An 8,170-nucleotide genomic window follows, 5' to 3' on the forward strand; every position below is an offset into this window, starting at 1 on the left:
TGTTTAATTTAACACATATTTAAAAGACACAGTGTTTCCGGAACATTTTCATAAATTAAGTTGAAAAAGTTCTACTTTTTATACGTTTTAAAAGTTTTGATTTCCCACATTTATAGAGAACAAGGGTTTTTTTCAATTTTAAGGGAAATGTCTTCAACTAAATAGATTTGTGATCTTTTGACGTACAGTTGAAAGAAATCGATCCAGTGAGAGCTGTGTAAAAGTGGCGTTAGACAAAAAAAACCACATCATAGTTAAATTAAAACTTTTTCAGCTTTATATCGAAGCTAAACATAAAATAGGTCATTAAATTTATTTCAAACAATATTCCAGTATACAACTTTCTATTTGCGTCATAGATAAGTAATAGTTATTATCGAGGTGGACATAATGCCCATTCACTCAGACCTGTTGGTCCATTGTGCGCTAGATAGGTAATAAGTACATTTTTTCAGTCAAGTTGTAGGTTCCGGGAGAGGAAGAGTAACCTGAGACCGTCCCTATTTCTCTACTGACCTCTCTTTGTAGGTTTGTACATATTGCATTCAAATTAATGTATTAAATTGTAGGATTTATAGGCTATTATACCATAAACATCGTATTTAAGGAGTGGTGTGACGAAGAATTTTTTGTAAATGGGAGCCTATGAAGCCTATGCAAAAAATAAAAATAGTATTAATTAGTCAAAAATACTGGTCAAAACTTTGTTATGGGCAGTTATGAATTAGATTATTATCTGTTAAATAATCTATTTAATTATGTGTACTGTCATTTAAAAAATTAAAATTTCGCTATTATATGAGGTATGATTAAAAAATACCCGGATTTTTCAAATAAAACTTTATTAACTCAATATTATTCTATATACACATTATCGCCTTCAAAATAATCTCCCTGGGAAGCAATATACCGCTCCCATCTTCTTTTCCATTTTTGGAATCATTCCTGGTAGGCACTAATTGGAGTGTCTTTTAGATCGATTTCCGTATTTTGTTTTATGTCATCAATTGTTTGAAAACTACGTCCTTGGAGCGTAGATTTTAAATTCGGAAACAAAAAAAAGTCGCATGGGGCCAGATCGAGTGAGTATGGTAGTTGTGGAACTACTGGAGTCTGATTTTTTGCTAAGAACTGACGAATGAGCTATGAGCTGTGAGCCAGACGTTATCGTGATGCAATATCCAAGAACCACTTTTACAATTTTCTGCCCTTTTTTTTCTAACATTTTCACGTTATCTTTTCATGACTTCTAAATAAAAATGCTGATTTACTGTTTGTCCTTGAGGCACCCATTCACGATGAACTATACCACAAAAATAAAAAAAGGTGATTAACATGGCTTTCACATTTGATCTCACCTGCTTTACTTTTTTGGTTAAGGAGAATTTGCTGACTTTCACTGAAACGATTGACGCTTGGTTTCAACATGATACCCATAAATCTAAAATTCATCACCAGTTACAATATTATTTAAAAAGTCTAGGTCAGTTTCTGCTCTTTCAAAAAGTTCTTGAGAGATGGTCTTTCGGTTTTGTTTTTGTTCATCGGTTAAGAGACGAGGAACAAATTTGGCTGCGATTCGGCTCATGCCCAATTCTTTGGTTAATATTTCTTGACAAGAACCATAATATATTCCGACGTCTTCTGCAACTTTTTTGATAGTTAATCGACGATTATTTCAAATTTCACGAACAAGAGCAACAATTTCATTTGTTTTATTGATCGAGGGTCTACCAGGTCGTTCGTTATCCTTAATGGATGTCCTACCTTCCTTAAACCGTTTATACCACTCAAAACATGTTGTCCGAGACAGAACATCATCTCCAAAAGCTGCTTCAAAAGTTCGAAAGTTTCACCAGAACTTTTCCCTAATTTAGCACAAAATTTTACGCACACACGATGTTCTTCTATTGTTTCCATTTCGAAAATCGATGCATGACTGAAACATGTTTCGTAAAAATGCCATAAAAAAAATGAATATATATTATTATCGATTTCAAACAAATGCTCAAATTCTCGTTAGAAGTTACTTTATTTAATGAAATTATCGGGATTGTATTATCTTAATTGATATAAATATTATTATTAAAATAGTATAAATATTTAACTAAATAATAAATATTAATAGTTCTAACTAAGAAAATAACTGGTTGTTAACAAATTTGACATTTTGTACCTAGGCGATGAAAGAAATAAGGCCAAGAAATGTCTAGTGATAAAATAGCAGTACTTACTCTTCATATCCAGTCTTTACTTTATATTTAAACTTCTTTAATACTGGTTTAAAACATGTTATTCATCAGTAATTTTCTTTATTAGATCATTTTGTATTAAATTAGCTAGTTAATTACGTCTGTTGTCATTTAAAAATATTGTAACCCATATAAGGTATAAAGGATGAATATAAAATATACATTATGATTGATCCATTGAGATAAATATGTATCATAAGTAACAAAAAAATACATATTATTTAAATTTTTTAATTATGTAAAAAGTTTAATTAATTAGGGGAGAAAAAACCATTATATTCTAAAGAAGAATTTTACTATTGTGATACCAGGAATGCACTAATTTTTTTCTGGTTGATTTTATTGAATTATAAATATATTAATAATATATATATATATAATTGCTTAAAACACGTACAATTTAACAAATAGTATGTTTTTTTCATTCTTATGTTGTAGTAATTTAGTCATTAATGAGGAAAAATAATTTTTAGTTTGAAGAAATGGCAATTTTTATAAATAATCAAAAAATTTGTGATAAAAACAAACAACTGATAGTTTTTAATTATCTTCCAAGAACAAAACAAGGATTTGATTATTTATGTTTGTAAAAAAATCATTTTTCTATCTTTATCCTCCATGACGAATTTATTATTTTTTTAGTGAGACGTGCTTCCTTAAATGAACGATCATACTTAATTCAAATAACATCTGTTTTTTGTAACATTTTAGTATTAATTGCTCTATATTATGTAAGTATACTAAACAAAATAAAAAATATTAAAAAGAAAAACGGTAGCACAGTGGGATCGCGGCACAGTGTGCACTTGGCATAGTTGGGACAAGTATAGACGATATTTGTCAGTGATTAAAATCACTATCATAAGAAACGCTTCGATTCGAATCTATATATAATGTTAATTTTAAAAAATTAGTGGTTTATTCCAAAAGCAAAAGTTAACACTGTTGTTTTGAATACTCTTTATGGGCAAGTAAAGGGTCAGATTCTCAACAAATTATATAAAATGAAAGAAAAATATGTAAGGTGTTTATATTTAAAAAAATAATTTTGGTTCGTTCATTTTTCAAAAAGTTATGGCTGCTATAAGTAACAAAAAATAACATAACAGTAGAAGGTGATTTTTTACACGAAATTTACATTTTTTGTGTCAATTACGGAATTCATTTGCATAAAGAAGATAAATCGTAGGAAAAACTTTTTGTTTTATTTTATAGTACGTAAAAAAGCTTTAATTTAACATATGTTTAAAGAACAAAATATTTCCGGAATGTTTTGAAAAGTTAAGTTGAAAAAATTGACTTTTATGAAAAAGTTGCTATTATAAATCCGCTTCAGTGGCAGATAAACAGTCAGGTTTTAAAAAAATTGGTATTAAATGAAAGAAAATACCTAAAAGTTCTATATAAAAAAAGTTATATAAATTTATTCATTTTTGAAAATGTTATAGCAGTTTTTAGAAAAAAAAATTTCAAATTTACCAATTTTAAAAATTGAAATATTTTTCAAGATTTGCTCCATGTAGAGGGAACAAGGGATATTATTACAATTTTTAATGGTAATGTCTTCAACTAGATACGATTTGTGATCTTTTGTCATATTGTTGAAATAAATCGGTCCAGTTAGAGCTGAAAATAAGTGGCAACATACACACACACAATAAAAAAAACCCAACACAGGGGGGTTGGGTTGGGTTGAATTAAAATCACTATCAAAAAAAAATGCTTCGACGTTAATCTTTAGATAGTGTTTAATTTAAAAAAAATGGTATATTATTCCAAAAGCTACATGATCTGCTAGTTCCTTATTAATATCCTGATTAAGATAAAGTATGTCGAATGAAAAAGGGATTATTAAAAAATATTATTTCTCATAAAAAATTGTGTTGATCCATACACTTTTCAATAAGTTATAACATTATACAGTTAAAAATGTAAAAAATAAAATCAAGAATTTTCACACGAAAATAGCATTTGGTAGCCATTTTCACCCTAAAAGAAGTCCAGAGGTCAATTTTTTTTTTCCATAATAAAGTACATTACATTAACTTTAATTTTAAATATATATAAAAGTGTCAGACCTTCCGGAACATTTTTAAAAGTTAAGTTGAAAAAGTTAATTTTTTGTGAAAAAGTTGTCATTTTAAACCCCCCCTGTGGGCAGGTAAAGGGTCAGATATAAAAAAAAAATATACCAAATGATAGGAAAGACATCAAGCATCTATAAAAAAAAATTATATTGATATTTTTATTTTTGAAAAAGTTATGGCAGTTTTTAGTAAAAAAAATTGAAAAAATGTCGAAAATTAGCGATTTTCAAATTTGTAATTTTTTTGGAAGTTTCCTCTATTTACGGAGAACGAAGGAAATTTTTTTAATTTTTGAGGGTAATGTCTTCGACTACATACGATTTGTGATCTTTTGACGTATCATTGAACAGAATCGGTTCGGTGAGAGCTGAGAAAAAGTGGTAACAGACACAAAAAAAAAAAAACACATCATAGTAAAACCAATACCTTCTCAACTTCGCATCGAAGCTAAAAATAACATAGTAAAATTAATATCTTCTCAGCTTCACATCGAAGCTAAAATAACAAGGTTAACATGAGTGCATAATTTTTAAGATTAGGTTATTATATTTATTCATATCTATTTTATTAAATATTTAAATTATACGCAAAAAATAATCTATGCAATTTTTTTTAACTATGTATAAAAGAATATGCCAGAACTGACAAAACCTTGGCAAATATTCTTAGGAAGTAGTTTGGGTTTTGAAACAATATCATTATTATTCAGTTACAAGAAAGAAGGATGTAAGCCAACTATAAGAGAAGTGATATACACTGGTGTTTTGCATAATTTATACCAATATATTAACTTTATTTAGCAAAATTAATTAAAAACATATTAATTTCAGCACACATGATTCACAATTTGATTCATATTATTAATTGGAGGTAGTATACTAATAAGTTATAGTAATTTTTTTTCAAGAAATGGTAATACAATATTTAGTGTGAAATTCAATTAATCATGTTATGTATTATATTGAGTTATATGTATTAGTAATTTCAGTTCAGTAATGGTTTTCAAAGTTTTTGTATTAAATAATAATAATGTGTAAAATATTTAAGTTTGAATATCAAAGTGGAAACCTATTTTTATTGATATAAAACTAATTAATAAAGAAAGAACATTATGATTTACATTGTATAAAAATAATATAATAATATTCTTATTTACATTTTAATATAAATAATTATTATGTAAATATAAAATTTGTTTAATCTCAATATTAGATATTAACATAAAAAACACATCATGGTAAAATTAATACCTTCTCAGCTTCGCATCGAAGCTAAAATAACACTAGTATGGTATCAATCACAAATTCAATTATTAAATTAAACACTCACGTTAGAAACATTTTTACATGTGCCTTGTAAATAATGAAGGGTAAAAATGATGTATATTAGAGAATAATTAAATAATAAACTTGGTGTTATTTTGAACCCATGCTTGATAAATGACACCAAGTTTGAAAATATGTTTACTACAGTAAACAATTTTGCTCTAGTAACTTGATATATTTAATTACAGATTGAAAATATTAAGCTTTTCACACAAAATTACAATTGTTCCCAAAATCATTATAAAATAATGTATATATACCTAGCACATTATTTTATAATTATGATTAATATTATTAAAGTATTAAAGTAACTAAATGATTACTTTGATTATAAAAAAATTAAGTAATAATTAATATTTGTATGTTATTATTAACTACTAATTTTATTAACTCCATTATTATGAGGTTTATATTATTTTTTAAAACTATTTAAAACTATTATCTGCTACGGCTTTCTGTGTTATAACTTGTTGATTAACATCATTTCTATCGAGTCAGTATGCCGCGACAAAGGTACAAATGGTGATGTTTTTAGAGCGTTGTATAACTTTTATGATAGACTTACTAGCTTAACCAGAATTAAATTCCGTTTAAATAGGTTTTATGATTACTAATTATGATTACTACGTACAATAAACTTTTGTTCTTTAGTGATAGTGCAGAATGTTTCCCAATTAACCAATAACTTTTGTGTAGCTTACCTTTTTTTTCATAGTTTCGAGAAACTTCTAAATTAATTTTTACATAAATAATTATTAATTTTAATTACTTTACTGACCAACAATTATTTTATTATTTTTTACAAATATATCACTCATTTGGAGCGATGTTTACATTAATGTAAATCTTTTTAATTACCAAAGCGCACTTTTGACGCCTAACAGACGGCAGGATAAAAGAGTTAAATTCTTAAGAAAAACTAGCATCTCTTCATCGCTTTACTAGCTAATTTAATATAAAAGGGCTAGTAAAATAATCACACCCGCTCATTTTCTCATTCTTTATTCACACATACTCTCATTCTTTCATGTTAAAGTTAATAATGTAAAATCCACGTTACTTTGGTCAACCTTAATTATAAGTCTTACACATTTGTTAAAATAATTAATTCAAACCATAGATATAAATTCAGTATATAACCTCTCATATCAGTATTTTTATTTATTTAAATTAACCATAAATATTGACGTCGACAAGTAACATCACAATTCATCATCTATCTATGAGTCGTTCTGGATATTAAGGTAAGAGTATTCGTAAGACATGCACAATATTTATGTAATATTAAGAAATAGGATAGAGTGGGTAAGAGGTAGGGTTAAGATTAACCCTACCTGAATGAACCTAGACTGAATGAATCTAACTCAATTCATATAACCTAAACCCTTTCCCAAATCCCCTCACCCTTCGCCTTTTTTTATTATACAGAGTGTTCAGTAAATAAGGAAACGAATTTCTATTGTACTCATTGTTTGTAACAATTTAACTGTTTCCTAACTTACTGAACACCCCCTGTATATTACAACGTCTTATCCATATAGAAATGTTATTAATTAAATTTGATCAGCTATCTGTTGATCTTTATAATTATTAAATATTACAGTATTATATACAAACATAGCGATTATTGAATTAATGTTGGTCGGAATATCGGCTGTGTAGAGTAGGTACAAGATAGGGCCAAAAATACTACCTTGTGGAACTCCAGCTGATATAATTTTCCAAGTTAAAGTGTTTACGTTAGGTTATAATTCATGTCTAATGTCATAGGACTTATGGTAAACCAGAGTTCAAGTATGACGCCGTATAGCCCACCATTAAATTTACCTTAGGTCAGGGTATGACATCATAAGCTGCACTTGGATGCATCTGGATATAGTCTCCAATCGGCACTGAGAGTTAAGGTTAACACAGAGTGGCAGTTTCAACGGTTCAACAATTTCTTTTTCATCACATTCACTTAAATATTGATATTTAGATAGACTAGTAAAAAGATGAAATCATGACATATCTTGAACACTTACAACAACCAAGTTACAACATTGGAATAGCAGATACAGCAATAGCAGCAGTAGCAGACTATTAGCAGTAGTAACAGCTAAGTTATAGTAGCAACCAGCAATTGCAACAAACCACCACCTGCTACAATATTAAACCAGTAACAGCCAATATCAATACCGGGCTCTTTATTAACGTGTATATAATAGTATATTTTTTATATAAAAATTCAAAATAAATAATTTGTATTACTTATACGAGACTTATTATTATTGTTTTAAATAAAAGACGGTAGGAGATACCGTTACAGTATAGATAATATCCGATAGAAATAAACAGCAATATCATAAAATATATTTCGTTGCGTACCTCTTAAATTTAACAATAATTTATACGAGTTTATATTATATATAATTTTTTTTACAATAAATTATAAGTATGATGTTTGATAATATTTTTATAGTTTTAAAATATAATAAAAATTAAAGAAAATAGTATCACAAAAATA

At 27.3% G+C, this 8,170-nt stretch overlaps 1 long non-coding RNA gene across 1 annotated transcript; it reads right to left on the minus strand.

Annotated features, from left to right (window-relative positions):
- Positions 1-817: 817 nt before the first annotated feature.
- LOC126899788 (uncharacterized) lies at positions 818-7,839 on the minus strand. The gene is made up of 3 exons (XR_007702700.1): positions 7,689-7,839; positions 7,492-7,623; positions 818-1,939 (listed from the first exon to the last, which is right to left on the minus strand). It is a non-coding gene; the product is annotated as an uncharacterized LOC126899788 (long non-coding RNA).
- Positions 7,840-8,170: the final 331 nt, after the last annotated feature.

The sequence above is a fragment of the Daktulosphaira vitifoliae genome, unplaced genomic scaffold, assembly GCF_025091365.1.
Source record: "Daktulosphaira vitifoliae isolate Bord-2020 unplaced genomic scaffold, ASM2509136v1 Scaffold_2, whole genome shotgun sequence".
NCBI classification, from domain to species: domain Eukaryota; kingdom Metazoa; phylum Arthropoda; class Insecta; order Hemiptera; family Phylloxeridae; genus Daktulosphaira; species Daktulosphaira vitifoliae.